This window comes from Gastrolobium bilobum, unplaced genomic scaffold, assembly GCF_033153095.1.
Source record: "Gastrolobium bilobum isolate Gb01-03AN ecotype WA unplaced genomic scaffold, APGP_CSIRO_Gbil_v1 utg256930, whole genome shotgun sequence".
Classification (NCBI taxonomy): domain Eukaryota; kingdom Viridiplantae; phylum Streptophyta; class Magnoliopsida; order Fabales; family Fabaceae; genus Gastrolobium; species Gastrolobium bilobum.
This window is the reverse complement of record NW_026897994.1, coordinates 17,853-38,259: the sequence shown is the minus strand read 5'-3', so window position 1 is coordinate 38,259 and position 20,407 is coordinate 17,853. Positions and strand designations below refer to the sequence as shown.

Below are 20,407 nucleotides of genomic sequence, written 5' to 3'. Positions count from 1 at the left end.
TTCGACTCGCCATCACCTGACGTTTCTTCACCGACAGGTTTTGTTGGTACGGACGGCTTATCATCTTCGATCACGTACCACACGTCCCTGTCAACGAGCAAAGCCTCCGTCTTCAGCTTCCATAACTTGAACCCTTTTCCTCCGAACTTTTCAACCTCGACCCGTGATTGGCCAGTCGACATCCTCTCTAGATCAATTTCGCAGTTTTATCTATGCCAAGAAAAAACCCTAAATCGCGAAACCCCAATCTGTCACAGGAACCCTGGTCGCAGAACCAAAGCTCTGATGCCAATTGTTGGAAATCGACAATCACACAGAATCGAGAAAACAGAAAAAGAGATAAGAGTAGAGAGATTGACACGATGATTTACCCTGGTTCACCCAATATAGGCTACGTCCATCTTGTCTGTACTATATTCACCTCACCGCCACTCGTTACAAGTCTCTCGGTTTACAAGGCAAATATAAATAGGATTACAAAAAACCCTAACAGCAGCTATTCATGGGCCCAAGCCCAAACTGCTAAGAAAATTACAATAGAAACAGAGGCCTAAACATTACCTAGCCTCTACGGGACCCCAGTTGCCTTTCTGCTGACCTCGACAATTAGGGCCAACATCATCATGTGAAGTATGAGCCATACCCAACAGTATAAAGCCTATTTAATTAAATGATCCTTTTGTTTGGGCTTGGATATCTGTAAACTGATTAGTGTGGGTAACGGTGTAGGCCTAACCCATAGGCCCATAATAGGAAGGGGACTAGGGTTAATAAGTTTGGCTAGGTCCTCTCTGTATTCACAACGTGTTAGAAAACTCTTACTCCACAACTCGCCCCATCGACGGTTGTAATCAGGGAGTGGTGTGAATTGCAGAGGAAGATCCTGGTCTTTCCATTGCAGGAGCATCAGAGTAAACAAGAAGCCGTCAATAAATCAATAATCATGTCTTCAACAGGTAAGCCTGAATCTTTTGGTGTTCTAATTTCATATAATCCTATTATGAAATTTCTTACATTTGGTATCAGAACCTAGATTATATGAATTAGGACCCAATTGTTTGTTATTGGATATGATTATATGTTTTGGAATTAAATTTTGTGTCTTTTTATTCTTGAAAGAGACGATTAATATTTTTTTTTAACAACTCAGAATCTAATTTCGTACTATTTGTATTCGGTTTGATTTCCTAAATCAATTGACTTTTTCGTTTTAATTGAAATTTGTATTTAGTATTAACTCTAAAATCCTATCGTCCATCTCCAATTTTTTTTTTCTCTTGACCTGCCATTTTTAGTTTCGTTTTCAAATCATTAGGCAGACAACATAGTTTTAACTTATAAAGCACAAGAAAAATAGGAACCTGGGCGATTTTGAATTACGGGTCACAAGTAATTAAAATAATATAATGGCTTAGGGATATAATGGGTATATTTCAAATGTCCGACCATGAATTACGGGAGATGGATAATTGAGTTGAAAACATTGTGATCCATAAGTCTTACAGTAATTGTGATTTATGCTTGTGTTTTGTAGAATTAACATTGATTTACGCCAACAGAACAATTTAAAATAATATAATATAATGGTTTAGGTATTTATATAATAATGTTTGAAATTTTCTTTACATGCTGCAACTATGGATTAATTTTTTTTTTTTTACAATACAAAAATGTATGACTCCATGATGTATACTGATTTGTTTATAGTTATCCATTATTTATGGATGCAACTTATTTCCCTCGTGATTGATTTCCTTGATGGGAAGAAGACCCATTTGAATTTTTGAGTGAAGCTCATCCAAATGCTATGGCGCATAAGGCACTTATGAGTCCAATAGTGACCTAATTTTATCAAATATTATTTATGTGGTGATATAATTAAATGTGATTTTATGATATATTAAAATAAAAAAAATAAAAGTTATTGCAATAAATATCCAAATTAGTTTATATACAAGCAATCAAATTTACAAGAAGCCATTCTCCAAAAAAAAAAACAAATTACAAGAAGCCCATGAACTGTTAGAAATATAATTTTACTCATTTTAGAAGAGGGTGGGCAACTTTTTACCTAAATGGTGATTTCAAAAATTAGGAAAAAGTGTTTGTGATTTCAAATGATATAAAGTTATGTTATTTTAAGAAAGAGATAGACATAAAATAATATCTTTTTTATTTAAAATTTAAATTAAAAAAATACCCATTTTTCCCTTATAATTTCTTTTCTTTGTGTTTGTCTATCTCTATGCTAAAATGACATAATTTATGTCCTTTAAACATGGCTTTAATGTTTCTAGAGTGAATGTAGATATTCGCTCCCAAAACAACGTCGTTTAGAGTTTAAAAATTGTAATAAAAAAGTCTATGATAACCCTAAACATACATCAAACCGAAATTATATTTATCCAACCCACTGTAGATTAGAAGCAATACCCATTGACCTAGGCCCCACACATTAATAATAAAATAGATCAGACTTTTAAAAATACCTATTTAGAAAATAGGCCATAGGCTTTTTTGTACATGTCTAGCCTATAAGCCTACAGGCCGGTTTAAATCATATTATTTATTTAAATTATAATAAATAAAATTATTATTATTATAATTTTGAATAATAAAATAATATTATTTTAGTTATTCTTTTAATTGTTGAAAGTTTAATAGACTTAAACAGGCTAACAAGCCTAGGCTAAAGTTTTTATTTTTTAAATATAGGTCAGACTTGTAATTTGGGGCCTACACAGGCTAATAGGTCAGGCCATACCCAATGCTTTTTACACAGGCTTGGCCTATTTAAGCCAAAGTCTAGCCTAGCTCAGCCCATTTACACCCCTAACCCAGAGTCAATTAGAATTGTGGCCTAATAAATATGACTCAAATGTTAAAAGAAGCAGTAATTTGAAATATAACAAATTACAAAAATCGAATCCAAGTCCCAGTATAGCAGCAGATGTGATTGTGATTTGTTTGGAAAGAAAAGGAAAGCAACATATCTGATGTGATCTGAGATTAAAGATTTGAGATGTATTTTCAATTATTTATTTGTAATATTTTATTTATTTTTAGATGTTAATTAATGTTATATTTATTTTAGGAAGTTTTATTATTGTTAGAATTTTAGATTTTAAATTTTGAATCAATTTATAATGGGAAAAATGTTCTCTGCAGTTAATGCAGATAATTATCTGCATTTATTTTCAAAACGACGTCGTTTTGGTATTGAAATTTTAAAAAATTTAAATAGAAAGACTATTATAACCCTGAAATAAATTAAAATTACAAAAATATCATTATCATATTGGGTTTATTGCAGATAAATTATCTGCATTAACTGCAGAAAAATTAAACCCATTTATAATTAGTCTATAAAAAGTTGTTTTGTGGTCAAATATCATTGTCAAGTCAAGGTTGTTTTGTCAAATATCATTGTCAAGTCAAGGTTGTTTTGTGGTCTTTGAGGAGTTGGTTCCTTTTTGTGTCCACTCCTCTTCATTTGAGTTTGTAAAGCATTTGCCACTTTTGCACATCTTAAAAGAGGTTACCTTGGGCAGGAAACATATGTGCTTCAACGATTGTAGCAATTGTAGCAATTGTTGTCCCAAATGTTATTTTGGTGGCGCTTTTGGTTCTAGGCTGTTGCTGTTGCTGGAGAAGAAGGCAAAACAAAAACCATGATGCAGATCTAGAAATGGGAGATAGCAGTAATTGTTATTGCTCTTACTATTTATCTATTTCAAAGCACGAACAATAGCATGCTAGTAATTTTGCTTAACTTACTTTTTACCGCAGCTAGGAATTATTTTACTTGTCAAGAAGAGTCTTTGCATTTTGACTTGGCTACAATTGAAGCTGCAACAAATAGGTTCTCGAATGAGAAGAAGATAGGCCAAGGTGGATTTGGTGTGGTTTATAAGGTAAAAAGAAATTATAAGGAAACATGTTGTCATGCTCGTATGCTAATTTATGCTGACTGGAGCTATTCTAATCTCATGCATGTTTTCAGGGTACCCTTCCTAATGGACAAGAGATAGCTGCAAAGAGGCTATCCAGAAGCTCCTTGCAGGGTGACATCGAATTCAAGAACGAGGCTGCACTTGTTGCACTTCAACATAGAAATTTAGTTAGGCTTTTAGGGTTTTGCTTGGAGGGAGCAGAGAGGATACTTGTTTACGAATTCATCCCCAATTCAAGCCTTGACCGCTTTCTATGTGGTTTGTAATTTCTGGACTATGTTGTTCTGGTTTGGTTTTTAATGTTATTGTATGAACTAATTCTTCTACAGAACTCAATTTATTGCTAACTTGAATATTACAATTTGACTAATTTGTAGATCATGAGAACCAAGCAGAGCTTGATTGGGCAACACGTTACCAAATTATAGTTGGGATTGCTGGAGGAGTTAAATACATGCATGAAGATTCTAATCTTAGAATAATACATCGCGATCTCAAGGCTAGTAATGTCCTATTAGATGACGAAATGAATCCAAAGATTTCAGATTTTGGCATGGCAAAGATTTTCCATGGAGACCAAAGTCAAGTTGACTCTACAACAGAAAGGATAGTTGGAACTTAGTAAGTTATAAAGGCCATTGTAGATTGTAATAAGGAGCTCCTGAGCAGTGTTTTAAAACCTCACCCCGCTCCCCAGTTGACCCGGGTCAACCCTGACCCCTCCCCTTTGAGGGTTGGGGTTACAAGTTGGACGCTATATGCATATCAACCCCTCTGACCCCCAAAACCCGGCCGGGTTTCAGTGACTCCCGGGTCAGAGGGGTCAAAGGGGGTCACTGCATATATATATATTTTTTATTATTTTTTTCTTCATAAAACAACATTATTTTATTAAAAAAATAAAATAAAAATGCTTGCAAAACTAAATCTAATCGCTCTCTTCTCTCCCAACGACTTAGACGTCTTCAATCTTCACCTCGATGCCTTGAATCTTCTAGAAACTGTAAGAATTTTACTCATTCAAATGAAATCCTTACGGTCGTCGATGGAAAACAAAAACTCATTCTTACTTCCTTTAAATTTTCCTTAATTTGTTATGGACCTTCTCAAAAGAGGTGGAACCGGGTCAGCGTAGTAACCCATTACAATATGAGTTTTGTACTTTGGTATCTTGATATTTTAATTAGGTTGTGTAATATTAACTTGTGGTTATAATTGGTGAATTATGTTAAGTATATTTTGAATCTTTGGTAATTGGTTGTTTATTTTTTAATATTTTCATATAGGATATATATATTTATATTTTTTTAATATATAAAACTGGATCAGCATAGTGACCCCTTGACCCCCCGGTTGAACCCGTGACTCCATGACCCCTGACCTCGGCCGGGTCGATGGCCGGGCCGAATTTTTAAACACTGCTCCTGAGTAGCCCAAAGAATTTTTTTCAAAATGAAATTTATATTTCTTTCTTATTATGCTTCCTTTATTTCCTTTTTTGAAAATCTTTCATATTATTTTACTGGAATATATAGATTGTTATTTTTGGTTTTCAGTGGTTACATGGCTCCTGAATATGCAATGTATGGAGAATTATCTGTGAAATCCGATGTGTTCAGCTTCGGAGTCTTGCTTTTGGAGATCATTAGTGGCACGAAGAACACGAGTTATTGTCAATCACAAGATGATGATGACCTTTTGAGCTATGTAAGTATAAACTATAAACTACGAGCAAATATTTTCGATTGTTGAGGGATGCCAGAACTTTCAAACTTTGTAATCTAACTTGAGTTTTGCCACAGGCTTGGAAAAATTGGAAGAATCAAACACCTTTCCTTATTTTGGACCCAAAACTGGGAGATTTGTATTCTAGAAATGAAGTTCAGAGATGCATCCATATTGCTTTATTATGCGTTCAAGAAAATCCAGCTGACAGACCTTCAATGGCGAGTGTAGTACTTTGGTTGAACAGTTATTCAGTAACCTTAGCATTACCTCGACAGCCAGCATCTGTTTTTCTTGGAAGCCCTTCACCAGACAGATTAAGACACCAGCTTTATTCTGATCTGTCTACCAGCTCTATCTCTATGAATAATTATTTAATTACTGAAATATATCCCCGATAATGGTTGTAATCAATATCTGTAAATTCAGTATATGCTATAAGCTGATCAAACTATTATGTAACAACAATATATGGATATGGATATACATATTGTTAGTTTTTTTATTTTGATTCTTTTTAGAAGCACCTACTTTCATGCTATGAATATAATGGAGTGAATAAATTAATAGTGAGGTGACCAAATAATAACATTATTATCATTGACAAAGGAAATCTCGAAACTACAATTCAGTTGTAAAATGGATTAATATAATGGCAAATTAGACTACGCGACAACTATCTTTTAATATCATCCAAACCCCCCTTTGGTACGCGGGATTCTTGGAGATTCCCGGGAAATTGAATTTTTTCTAAATTTTTAATTTTCAAGTATTATTGTAAACTGAATGTAAAAATTATATTTTTGAAAATTGAGATTCCCGGGTAAAAAAAAATTTCCCCTCTACCACATTTCATGTCACCAACTTTGGAATTGATATTCCATACTCTTAACTCTCAATCGAGGAAAATAAATCCGAAATCTAGAATGGAAAAAGTATTCAAGAAAATGCCAAAATGCAATTTCTGAAACAGGAGATGGCGGGCAAAAAAAATTAATTTAATACTTTTTAATAAATTAATTACGCATTTATTACAGTTTTGAAAATAATTACACATTTATTGAACAATATAACGTCCAATTTGGGCATCACCAATGACGCCCAAATTGAGCGTCACTCAAGAGGAAATCACGCCTAATTTAGGCGTCACGCATCAGCTGTTGACACATGTCATATTTTTTTCCAAAAAAAAAGTTTAATCATAAAATTTTTGAAGGCCATAACTTTTGACTCGGGTATCCAAATTAGGTAATTCTTTTTTGATTCCACATAACTTTTCGATATCTACACAATGAAATCTCATTTAATGTATTTTATTTATCACAAACGTAATTTAAATTTAAATCAGGTAATCCTTCTTCCTTAGAGATTTAGAATATTTATTTAATTATTTCCTTTATTAATACATTTATTTCAAATTGATTTTTAAGTTTAAATCACAAATCAAATCTTTATTTTGTTTTTCTTATTAATAATAATTGTTATTTTTAATTTAAATCACAAACAAAAAAAATTTATAATAAAAATAAAAAAATTTATTTTTTTAATTTAAATCACACATCAAATCTTGATTTATTTTTAATATTAAATCACAAACCAAGAACTCAGAGGCTTCTGCGTTTAAAAATGGGACACGTGTCAACATGTGTCAACACCTGACACATCACCAATCACGTCTAAATTGGGTTTCAATCAAGAGGCAATCACGTCTAATTTAGGTAATTTTATTTTTGAAAAACATTCATAAGTCATCATTAATTTCAGACCACGAATAATAACCCAGAAGCTTATAACATTAATCATTAATTTCAAAAATAATATCCTTCTTCCTTAGAGATTTAGAATATTTATTTAATTATTTCTTTTATTTCAACAGGTTTTTAAAATTGATTTTTTAGTTTAAAACACAAATCAAATCTTTATTTTGTTTTCCTTATTAATAATAATTTTTATTTTATTTTTAATTTAAATCACAACCAAATTTTTGTTATACTAAAAAAATTATTATAAAAAAATTTAAATCACAAATCAAAATTTTATTTATTTTTTATATTAAATCACAAACTCATAACTGAGAGGCTCTGGGTTTAATCGCTCTTATAATACTATTCTTGCAAATTTAAATTGTGTTTATGGGAAATAAAATACGTCAAATGAGATGTCATTGTGTAGATATCGAAAAGTTATGTGGAATCAAAAAAAGAATTACCTGATTTGGATACCCGAATCAAAAGTTTTATGATTAAATTATTTTAATTTTTTATGAAAAAAATATGACACGTGTTAACACCTAATGAGTGACGTCTAAATTAGGCATGATTGCCTCTTGAGTGACGCCCAATTTGTGCGTCATTGGTGACGCCCAAATTGGGCGTCATATTGTACAATCAATATGTAATTATTTCCAAAACTGTAATAAATGTATAATTAATTTATTGAAAAGCATTAACTTAATTTTTTTTTTTTTTTGCCAGGGATGGCGTCCAAACAAAAGAAAGTTGAGCTGTCACATTGTTTACTAGGATGCGGCTTTTAGACCGTATTAGTTGCTTTTTCAAAAAAAAATTGATCGGATTAAGTTTTTGATCAAATTTATTATTAGAGTGATGCAGAATAAAAACGTGCTTCTTGTGGTACCGCATTCATACTTGCACTGATCAGTAACGTGTCGAGTGCAGATACAGACCTTGACAAAAAAAACACAATATTTGTCATGCCACCATGACACCAGCCATCGGGAATGCTATTTATCATATTGAGAACTTGGGACTTCACGTGTCACCCGCTTTAATTTACCTGCATGCATAATTATACCTGCATGTTATTTAGCTGTATTCTAGAAAATATGTTGCAAAATTATAATTATTAAAATTTATTAACAGTTATAACTCTCTATACTCCTAAATTTTAATTCATTATATCAAGACCTAGCTATAAGGTAATTAAATGTAATATACAATAATTAAAATGTCAGTGGCAATAGACTTTGCAATAAATGTTCCCAGTAATATTTCAGTCAAACAAAACTTTTTTTAAATTTTTCTATCAAACTTATGTTCCTACCATTTCTCTAGTAATTGTATTTTCCTAGTAAAAAAAATTTATTCCTCTATCAAACGCCCTCTAAATCTCTCTTCATGGGTATTGCTTTGCAAAACCAAGATAAAATGACATCAACAAATTATCTTTGGAAAACTTACAAATGTAATTAAAAAAAATTAAATTTTAAATAAATTATTTTATTATTAATTTTAAATCCTACATTTAAAGAAATTTAAATCCTTTAGAATAAATTAAAAAAACACATTATATTTTTTGTCCCCCTTTAACAAGAGCCCTGACCAAAAAAAAAAAAAAACTCTTCATGAGCCTCAGCCTTCGTTCCGTTTCATGGTCACTGCAATCCAACTGGTCCCGCACTGTCCAATTAGAAAAGTTGCTTCATTGACTTATTGAAGAGGTTGTCGGTAACCTCCTTGCAGGGTACATTAGAGTTTATGAATGAAGCTATCCTTGTGGCTAAGCTTCAACATAGAAATTTAGTGAGGTTGTTGGGATTTTGCTTGGAGGGGCAGGAGAAGATGCTTATCTATGAATACATACCAAACAAAAGCCTTGATCGTTTTCTATTTGGTTGGACACTTTCAATTCTTCTTTTACTTCTTTATTAGTATAGATGATTGGTTGCCCTGAAAAGACACCTCAAAAGTAGAATCACTTTATAGTATTCACATGGTGTTATCTTTTCCCTTATTAAAGAATAGCCACATAAGATGGGGTTATAAGCTCTTTATAAACGGAAATTATAGTAATCCTGCAATTGCTAATCTGGATATTTCATTTTGACAAATTCTGTAGATCCTGTAAAGCAAAGAGAGTTAGATTGGTCAGGACGCTACAAGATCATAGTTAGTATTGCTCGAGGAATTCTTTATCTCCATGAAGATTCCCAGCTTCTAATTATACATCGTGATCTCAAAGCTAGCAATGTTCTACTAGATGAAAACATGAACCCAAAGATTTCAGATTTTGGCATGGCAAAAATTTTCCAGGCACATCAGACTCAAGTAAATACAGGAAGGATAGTTGGAACTTAGTAAGTTTGAGGCCTTTTTGTCATCTCCTATTACATATATTATTAGCTCCCCTTTAATAATCATGGTCAGTTAAAATATGCGAAAAGAAGTATATTCTTCTTTCCAAAAATGTTATCATTATTTTCTGAACATGTGGATTGATAATTTTTTTTTCAGTGGTTACATGTTTCCAGAATATGCAATGTGTGGACAATTCTCTGTGAAATCAGATGTGTTCAGCTTTGGTGTCTTAGTTTTGGAGATTGTGAGTAGCAAGAAGAACACTGATTTTTGTCAAACTAAACATGCTGATGACCTCCTAAGCTATGTGAGTATAAACAAGTGTAACTGCTTTCTTCTTCTCTAATGATACCAAGCTCAACTGCAATGCCTAGTTAAATATTTCAATGGGTGAGGAATGAGAGATTCCAAATTTGAATACTAACAGTATATTGCCACAGGCTTAGAAAAATTGGACGGAGCAAACACCTTTGGAGTTGCTGGATCCAACCCTGAGAGGTTCTTATTCAAGAAATGAAGTCATCAGATGCATCCATATTGGTTTATTGTGCATTCAGGAAAATCCATCCGACAGGCCTTCGATGGCAACTATTTCACTTATGTTGAACAGTTATTCAGTTACCTTGTCATTACCTCGAAAACCAGCATCTTTCCTGCATGGAAGAACACCTAACAGGCTAAAAAATGGGCTTCATTCTGATGAGTCCGCCACCAGTTCAATTCTGTGGTCTAATAATGAAGTATCCATTACTGAAGTATACCCTCGATAAAGGATAGGTTTTATTATGTTTTCTTCAATCCATCCACTTTATGTTCAAATCTTGTCAAACCATGCCGTTATGTAACACGTACCTAGGCAATATGTATTGTAAATATTAGTGGCTAAAAATAATTATGTTTGATGAATAGTAAAAATTATGACCACTGAGTGCAGATTCTTTTGGTTTTAAATCCTTATAATCCTCATACTGGATGCAAATGCAGCATAGATAAAGGCATGATTCCCTTGGAGACCATAATAATTTGCAGTCTCCACCAATTTGTTTCAGATCAGTAAAACATAGCAAGCGCTGATCGGAACCAGTTTGATCCATCGTTGGGTTTAAACTTTATTTAATTGAAGAAAATAGAAAATGAAGAGTTTTGTGGTAAAGGGGTGTGTCCCTTAGGAATTTGTTAGTGGACATTAATGAGTTTAAAGTTTCTAAGAAGTAGTCATTATTATGTTTAGATTTCCTAAGTTGGTCATTAGTATTCTTAGTTATTTGCTATTGCTTATAAATAGCACTATGTAAACCATTTCAAAAAGCACTTGGCATATACAGTAATACAAAGAGGTATATTCAGAGAATTGCTTGTGTGGTTGAGTGTTTGAGAGAAACACCATTAGAGGACCTGTGAATTACAAATTGGTATCAGAGCTTGATATCAATGGAAGGTGTGAGTAATGGTCTGCCAGTGCCCCTCCTGAAAAAGGGCAACTATGAGAATTGGAGCATCCAAATGAAGGCTCTCCTAAGAGCGTGTGATAGTTGGAATTTGGTGCAAAATGGGTTCGTAGAACCTGAAACAACAGAAGGATACTCAGCAAACCAACTCAAGCAGTTGAGTTTGTCAAAATCGAAGGATGCAGCGGCACTGTTTATGATGCTTCAAGCTGTTGAAGAATGCGGTGGTATTGAGAAGATTGGAGGTGCAACAACGGCTAAGGAGGCCTGGGACATATTGGAGACGGTCTACCGAGGTGCTGACCGTGTGAAGCAAGTCAGGCTTCAAACTCTTCGAGGAGAGTTGGAGGGGATGAAAATGAAGGAGACCGAAGAAGTGTCGGATTTCATCACCCGGGTTCAGACCGTTGTGAACTAGTTGAAGAGGAATGGAGAGGCGTTGGCCGACTCCAGAGTAGTAGAAAAGATTCTGAGGTCGTTGACAGACGACTTCGAGAACGTGGTGTGTGCAATCGAGGAGTCCAAGGACTTGTCTACGCTCTCTGTTGACGAGCTAGCAGGTTCCCTTGAGGCGCATGAGCAGCGCAAGAAGAAGAATAAGGAGGAGTCGCTGGAGCAAGCACTCCAGACAAAAGCAACCATTAAGGATGAGAAGGTGCTCTATTCTTAGAACATCCGAGGTAGAGGTCGTGGACGAGCTGGTCGTGGAAATGGTCGAGGTGGTCGTGGCCGAGGTCATGAGGTGAGAAATGAAGAAAGAGCTGAGCCGAGTCAGCAAAACTGGAGAGGTAGAGGACGTGGCCGAGGTGGAAGAGGCCGGTGGTGGAATCAAAGTAATGTAAAATGTTATAAGTGTGGCAAGTATGGTCACTACTCAAAGGACTGCAACTCGGACAGATGCTACAACTGTGGCCGAGTTGGGCACTTCGCTAAGGATTGCCGAGATGAAAGGAGAGTTGACGGGACGTCAAACTTTGCTGCGGAAGGAGAGATAAGAGATGGAGGAGTTCTTATGCTAGCCCATGGTGAAACAAGTTCAAAGGATGAGTCGGAGTGGTATTTGGATACTGGTGCCAGTAATCACATGTGTGGTTACAAACATCTGTTCAAGGAGTTGAAAACGGTGGAAGCCGGACATGTCTCTTTTGGAGACGCGTCCAAAATTGATGTAAAGGGCCGAGGTACGATCTGTTTCTTGCAAAAGGATGGACGAGTTGGTACAATTCAGGACGTGTATTACGTGCCTGAGCTCAAAAGCAATATTCTGAGCATTGGAGAGTTGATGGAAAAGGGCTACTCGGTTCTAATGACAGACCGAGTTCTACTATTGAAAGACAAACAAGGGCGTCTGATAGCCCGAGTTCAGATGGAGAAGAACAGAATGTACAAGTTGAGTTTGAGAAGCATGGAGGTCGGCTGTCTGCAAGCCGAGGTGGAGGATAAGATGTATCTTTGGCATCGACGGTTTGGACACCTTCATTACGGTGGTCTGACCGAGATGATGAAGAAAAACATGGTAGTGGGACTACCAAAGATTAACTCTGAAGGAAAATTTTGTGAAGACTGCGTATTGGGAAAACATGCGAGGAGCCCGTTCCAAAGGATGGCAAGATACCGAGCTAAGCAGCCTCTAGAGTTGATACATACCGACCTGTGTGGACCCATAACTCCGGGGTCCTTCAGTGGAAAAAGGTATTTTGTCTCTTTTATTGATGACTTTAGTCGTAAGACTTGGGTTTATTTTCTGAAAGAAAAATCCGAGGTGTTGGATACCTTTAAAAGGTTTAAAGTGATGATTGAAAATACAACTGGAAGATACATCAAATCGGTCCGTTCAGACCGAGGTGGGGAGTATGTGTCAATAGCGTTTAAAAGATATTGTGAAGAACACGGGATAAGGCGGTTTCTGACCGCGCCATACTCACCCCAACAAAATGGAGTAGCTGAGAGAAAGAACCGGACTATACTGGATATGGTTCGATCCATGTTGAAGACAAAGAACATGCCAAAGGAGTTCTGGGGAGAAGCCGAACAATGTGCAGTGTACGTGCAGAACAGATGTGCACATTCAAGTTTGAATGACAAGACTCCGCAGGAAGCATGGAGTGGTCTAAAGCCATCAGTGGCTCATTTCAAGATTTTTGGTAGTGTTGCATATGCACACATACCAGATCAGTTGAGGACAAAGCTAGAAGATAAGAGCAAGAAGTTTGTGTTCATTGGTTATGATGAGAAGACTAAGGGATATAAGTTGTTGGATCCCGTCAGTAAAAGGGTTATGGTTAGCCGAGATGTGAAGGTGAATGAAGAAGATGCTTGGGACTGGAGTAGTCCATCCGAGGTGAATGTGGAACCCAGAATTAGATCAATTGAGGTCGGACAACCTTCAATATGTTCCTATAATTGTGAACTTTAATTGTCGATTGTTCAAACCATATGAATACACTCGGATAAAAAACCACATTTCAGTTTTCAATTCCTGATTGATGTCATATATCAAATATAACATGGGCTTCAAATTCTTCTTCGGTTGATTTTCAACCAGTAGTCTAGTTCCCCAAGATGAAAACAAAAATTCACCCTTGGTATGCTATTAAATTGTTTTGAGTAAAACTTACACTCACCTCCAATGGCAATGCTTGTAGCAAAACAAGCTATAACTGGCAGTAGCACTGATAAGTACTGAAAGACAAAACCAGCACATAAACTTAGTAGTACCTTCATAAAAACCATTCTTTCATGAAACACTCCATGAAAAAGAAAAAAAAAACCCATAAATCTCAATTCAGAGTTAAACATTGCGCAACTATAATCCAAATTAGTTTATATACAAGCAATCAAATTTACAAGAAGCCATTCTCCAAAAAAAAAAAAAAAATTACAAGAAGCCCATGAACTGTGAGAAATATAATTTTACTCATTTTAGAAGAGGGTGGGCAACTTTTTACCTAAATGGTGATTTCGAAAATTAGGAAAAAGTGTTTGTGATTTCAAATGATATAAAGTTATGTTATTTTAAGAAAGAGATAGACATAAAATAATATCTTTTTTATTTAAAATTTAAATTAAAAATACCCATTTTTTCCCTCATAATTTCTTTTCTTTGTGTTTGTCTATCTCTATGCTAAAATGACATAATTTATGTCCTTTAAAACATGGCTTTAATGTTTCTAGAGTGAATGTAGACATTCGCTCCCAAAACAACGTCGTTTTGAGTTAAAAAATTGTAATAAAAAAGTCTATGATAACCCTAAAGATACATCAAACCCAAATTATATTTATCCAACCCACCGTAGAATAGAAGCAATACCCATTGACCTAGGCCCCACACATTTCAAACGTCATTTTCCACGAATTCAATTTGCCAGCCATGCACTTTACTTCTTCACACAGGTGGATCATTAATCCACTGATTCGCTAGAATCATTTCCATCGTAGCCCTTCCCTTATCAAATTTTTAATACAGATGTGTATTTATTACTTAACTTCAATACCAAAATTTAATAGGAGTAATATTGATTCTACCCGACGCTAAGGGATTAATCAATTAATGGATCAATAAAAAAAAATGGCTTTGTTCCCTGACGCAGACCTTTTGCTATAAAAACCACATGTCGGTGGTGGATTGCATCAACTCTCACGTGAGCGCATTCTCGTTTACAATTTTGAAATCAATGCATAATATCTTAACTCACGAAAACCAAAAAAGAAACAAGAAAGTACGAGGTTTGTTCTTAATCAGAAAATTAAAACAGAAGGTGCAAGATTACTCATATTGCAGTAACCTAGTTCGCGTTAACTTGGATTAAATATGCTTGTCTTCAACTTCTCTATAAACCCATTAGCATTTTTCTTTCTGTTCTGTATGCTTATTCTGTTAGAAATTTTTATAATAATTGTGGGCTTCAATCAATTGTAGTTTTTCTTCTTTTAATAAAAACGGGCTAAGTCATGATCCATATGGGGGTGCAGTATAAAGCCTATTTAATTAAGTGATCCTTTTGTTTGGGCTTGGATATCTGTAAACTGATTAGTGTGGGTAACGGTGTACGCCTAACCCATAGGCCCATGATGGGAAGGGGACTAGGGTTAATAAGTTTGGCTAGGTCCCCTCTGCATTCACAACGTGTTAGAAAACCCTTACTCCACAACTCGCCCCATCGACGGTTGTAATCAGGGAGTGGTGTGAATTGCAGAGGAAGATCCTGGTCTTTCCATTGCAGGAGCATCAGAGTAAACAAGAAGCCCTCAATAAATCAATAATCATGTCTTCAACAGGTAAGCCTGAATCTTTTGGTGTTCTAATTTCATATAATCCTATTATGAAATTTCTTACATTTGGTATCAGAGCCTAGATTATATGAATTAGGACCCAATTGTTTGTTATTGGATATGATTATATGTTTTGGAATTAAATTTTGTGTCTTTTTATTCTTGAAAGAGACGATTAATATTTTTTTTTAACAACTCAGAATCTAATTTCGTACTATTTGTATTCGGTTTGATTTCCTAAATCAATTGACTTTTTCGTTTTAATTGAAATTTGTATTTAGTATTAACTCTAAAATCCTATCGTCGATCTCCAATTTTTTTTTTCTCTTGACCTACCATTTTTAGTTTCGTTTTCAAATCATTAGGCAGACAACATAATTTTAACTTATAAAGCACAAGAAAAATAGGAACCTGGGCGATTTTGAATTACGGGCTCACAAGTAATTAAAATAATATAATGGCTTAGGGATATAATGGGTATATTTCAAAAGTCCGACCATGAATTACGGGAGATGGATAATTGAGTTGAAAACATTGTGATCCATAAGTCTTACAGTAATTGTGATTTATGCTTGTGTTTTGTAGAATTAACATTGATTTACGCCAACAGAACAATTTAAAATAATATAATATAATGGTTTAGGTATTTATATAATAATGTTTGAAATTTTCTTTACATGCTGCAACTATGGATTAATTTTTTTTTTTTACAATACAAAAATGTATGAATCCATGATGTATACTGATTTGTTTATAGTTATCCATTATTTATGGATGCAACTTATTTCTCTCGTGATTGATTTGCTTGATGGGAAGAAGACCCATTTGAATTTTTGAGTGAAGCTCATCCAAATGCTATGGCGCATAAGGCACTTATGAGTCCAATAGTGACCTAATTTTATCAAATATTATTTATGTGGTGATATAATTAAATGTGATTTTATGAAAAAAATAAAAGTTATTGCAATAAATATCCAAATTAGTTTATATACAAGCAATCAAATTTACAAGAAGCCATTCTCCGAAAAAAAAAAATTACAAGAAGCCCATGAACTGTTAGAAATATAATTTTACTCATTTTAGAAGAGGGTGGGCAACTTTTTACCTAAATGGTGATTTCGAAAATTAGGAAAAAGTGTTTGTGATTTCAAATGATATAAAGTTATGTTATTTTAAGAAAGAGATAGACATAAAATAATATCTTTTTTATTTAAAATTTAAATTAAAAAAATACCCATTCTTTCCCTCATAATTTCTTTTCTTTGTGTTTGTCTATCTCTATGCTAAAATGACATAATTTATGTCCTTTAAAACATGGCTTTAATGTTTCTAGAGTGAATGTAGACATTCGCTCCCAAAACAACGTCGTTTTGAGTTAAAAAATTGTAATAAAAAAGTCTATGATAACCCTAAACATACATCAAACCCAAATTATATTTATCCAACCCACCGTAGAATAGAAGCAATACCCATTGACCTAGGCCCCACACATTTCAAACGTCATTTTCCACGAATTCAATTTGCCAGCCATGCACTTTACTTCTTCACACAGGTGGATCATTAATCCACTGATTCGCTAGAATCATTTCCATCGTAGCCCTTCCCTTATCAAATTTTTAATACAGATGTGTATTTATTACTTAACTTCAATACCAAAATTTAATAGGAGTAATATTGATTCTACCCGACGCTAAGGGATTAATCAATTAATGGATCAACTGTGAAATCTAAAAAAAAAATGGCTTTGTTCCCTGACGCAGACCTTTTGCTATAAAAACCACATGTCGGTGGTGGATTGCATCAACTCTCACGTGAGCGCATTCTCGTTTACAATTTTGAAATCAATGCATAATATCTTAACACACGAAAACCAAAAAAGAAACAAGAAAGTACGAGGTTTGTTCTTAATCAGAAAATTAAAACAGAAGGTGCAAGATTACTCATATTGCAGTAACCCAGTTCGCGTTAACTTGGATTAAATATGCTTGTCTTCAACTTCTCTATAAACCCATTAGCATTTTTCTTTCTGTTCTATATGCTTATTCTGTTAGAAATTTTTATAATAATTGTGGGCTTCAATCAATTGTAGTTTTTCTTCTTTTAATAAAAACGGGCTAAGTCATGATCTATATGGGGGTGCAGTATAAAGCCTATTTAATTAAGTGATCCTTTTGTTTGGGCTTGGATATCTGTAAACTGATTAGTGTGGGTAACGGTGTAGACTTCACCCATAGGCCCATGATGGGAAGGGGACTAGGGTTAATAAGTTTGGCTAGGTCCCCTCTGCATTCACAACGTGTTAGAAAACCCTTACTCCACAACTCGCCCCATCGACGGTTGTAATCAGGGAGTGGTGTGAATTGCAGAGGAAGATCCTGGTCTTTCCATTGCAGGAGCATCAGAGTAAACAAGAAGCCCTCAATAAATCAATAATCATGTCTTCAACAGGTAAGCCTGAATCTTTTGGTGTTCTAATTTCATATAATCCTATTATGAAATTTCTTACATTTGGTATCAGAGCCTAGATTATATGAATTAGGACCCAATTGTTTGTTATTGGATATGATTATATGTTTTGGAATTAAATTTTGTGTCTTTTTATTCTTGAAAGAGACGATTAATATTTTTTTTTAACAACTCAGAATCTAATTTCGTACTATTTGTATTCGGTTTGATTTCCTAAATCAATTGACTTTTTCGTTTTAATTGAAATTTGTATTTAGTATTAACTCTAAAATCCTATCGTCGATCTCCAATTTTTTTTTTTCTCTTGACCTGCCATTTTTAGTTTCGGTTTCAAATCATTAGGCAGACAACATAGTTTTAACTTATAAAGCACAAGAAAAATAGGCCATGGTGTCCGGATTAGTCTCGTCCTTTCTCCGGTTGCGAAGCTTAGTGCACCCACTGTTACAATGAGGGGCTAGCCCAAACGGGCCATACTCCGAGATAGAAGGTTTTAACTTATAAAGCACAAGAAAAATAGGAACCAGGGCGATTTTGAATTACGGGCTCACAAGTAATTAAAATAATATAATGGCTTAGGGATATAATGGGTATATTTCAAAAGTCCGACCATGAATTACGGGAGATGGATAATTGAGTTGAAAACATTGTGATCCATAAGTCTTACAGTAATTGTGATTTATGCTTGTGTTTTGTAGAATTAACATTGATTTACGCCAACAGAACAATTTAAAATAATATAATATAATGGTTTAGGTATTTATATAATAATGTTTGAAATTTTCTTTACATGCTGCAACTATGGATTAATTTTTTTTTTTTTACAATACAAAAATGTATGAATCCATGATGTATACTGATTTGTTTATAGTTATCCATTATTTATGGATGCAACTTATTTCTCTCGTGATTGATTTGCTTGATGGGAAGAAGACCCATTTGAATTTTTGAGTGAAGCTCATCCAAATGCTATGGCGCATAAGGCACTTATGAGTCCAATAGTGACCTAATTTTATCAAATATTATTTATGTGGTGATATAATTAAATGTGATTTTATGATATATTAAAATAAAAAAAATAAAAGTTATTGCAATAAATATCCAAATTAGTTTATATACAAGCAATCAAATTTACAAGAAGCCATTCTCCAAAAAAAAAAAAATTACAAGAAGCCCATGAACTGTTAGAAATATAATTTTACTCATTTTAGAAGAGGGTGGGCAACTTTTTACCTAAATGGTGATTTCGAAAATTAGGAAAAAGTGTTTGTGATTTCAAATGATATAAAGTTATGTTATTTTAAGAAAGAGATAGACATAAAATAATATCTTTTTTATTTAAAATTTAAATTAAAAAAATACCCATTCTTTCCCTCATAATTTCTTTTCTTTGTGTTTGTCTATCTCTATGCTAAAATGACATAATTTATGTCCTTTAAAACATGGCTTTAATGTTTCTAGAGTGAATGTAGACATTCGCTCCCAAAACAACGTCGTTTTGAGTTAAAAAATTGTAATAAAAAAGTCTATGATAACCCTAAACATACATCAAACCCAAATTATATTTATCCAACCTACCGTAGAATAGAAGCAATACCCATTGACCTAGGCCCCACACATTTCAAACGTCATTTTCCACGAATTCAATTTGCCAGCCATGCACTTTACTTCTTCACACAGGTGGATCATTAATCCACTGATTCGCTAGAATCATTTCCATCGTAGCCCTTCCCTTATCAAATTTTTAATACAGTTGTGTATTTATTACTTAACTTCAATACCAAAATTTAATAGGAGTAATATTGATTCTACCCGACGCTAAGGGATTAATCAATTAATGGATCAACTGTGAAATCTAAAAAAAAAAATGGCTTTGTTCCCTGACGCAGACCTTTTGCTATAAAAACCACATGTCGGTGGTGGATTGCATCAACTCTCACGTGAGCGCATTCTCGTTTACAATTTTGAAATCAATGCATAATATCTTAACACACGAAAACCAAAAAAGAAACAAGAAAGTACGAGGTTTGTTCTTAATCAGAAAATTAAAACAGAAGGTGCAAGATTACTCATATTGCAGTAACCCAGTTCGCGTTAACTTGGATTAAATATGCTTGTCTTCAACTTCTCTATAAACCCATTAGCATTTTTCTTTCTGTTCTATATGCTTATTCTGTTAGAAATTTTTATAATAATTGTGGGCTTCAATCAATTGTAGTTTTTCTTCTTTTAATAAAAACGGGCTAAGTCATGATCTATATGGGGGTGCAGTATAAAGCCTATTTAATTAAGTGATCCTTTTGTTTGGGCTTGGATATCTGTAAACTGATTAGTGTGGGTAACGGTGTACGCCTAACCCATAGGCCCATGATGGGAAGGGGACTAGGGTTAATAAGTTTGGCTAGGTCCCCTCTGCATTCACAACGTGTTAGAAAACCCTTACTCC

The 20,407-nt window shown here is 34.0% G+C and overlaps 2 pseudogenes; both read left to right on the top strand.

Moving 5' to 3' along the window:
* Positions 1-943: 943 nt before the first annotated feature.
* On the top strand, positions 944-6,079 carry LOC133312008 (cysteine-rich receptor-like protein kinase 10; annotated as a pseudogene).
* LOC133312007 (cysteine-rich receptor-like protein kinase 10) lies at positions 6,079-10,576 on the top strand (annotated as a pseudogene).
* Positions 10,577-20,407: the final 9,831 nt, after the last annotated feature.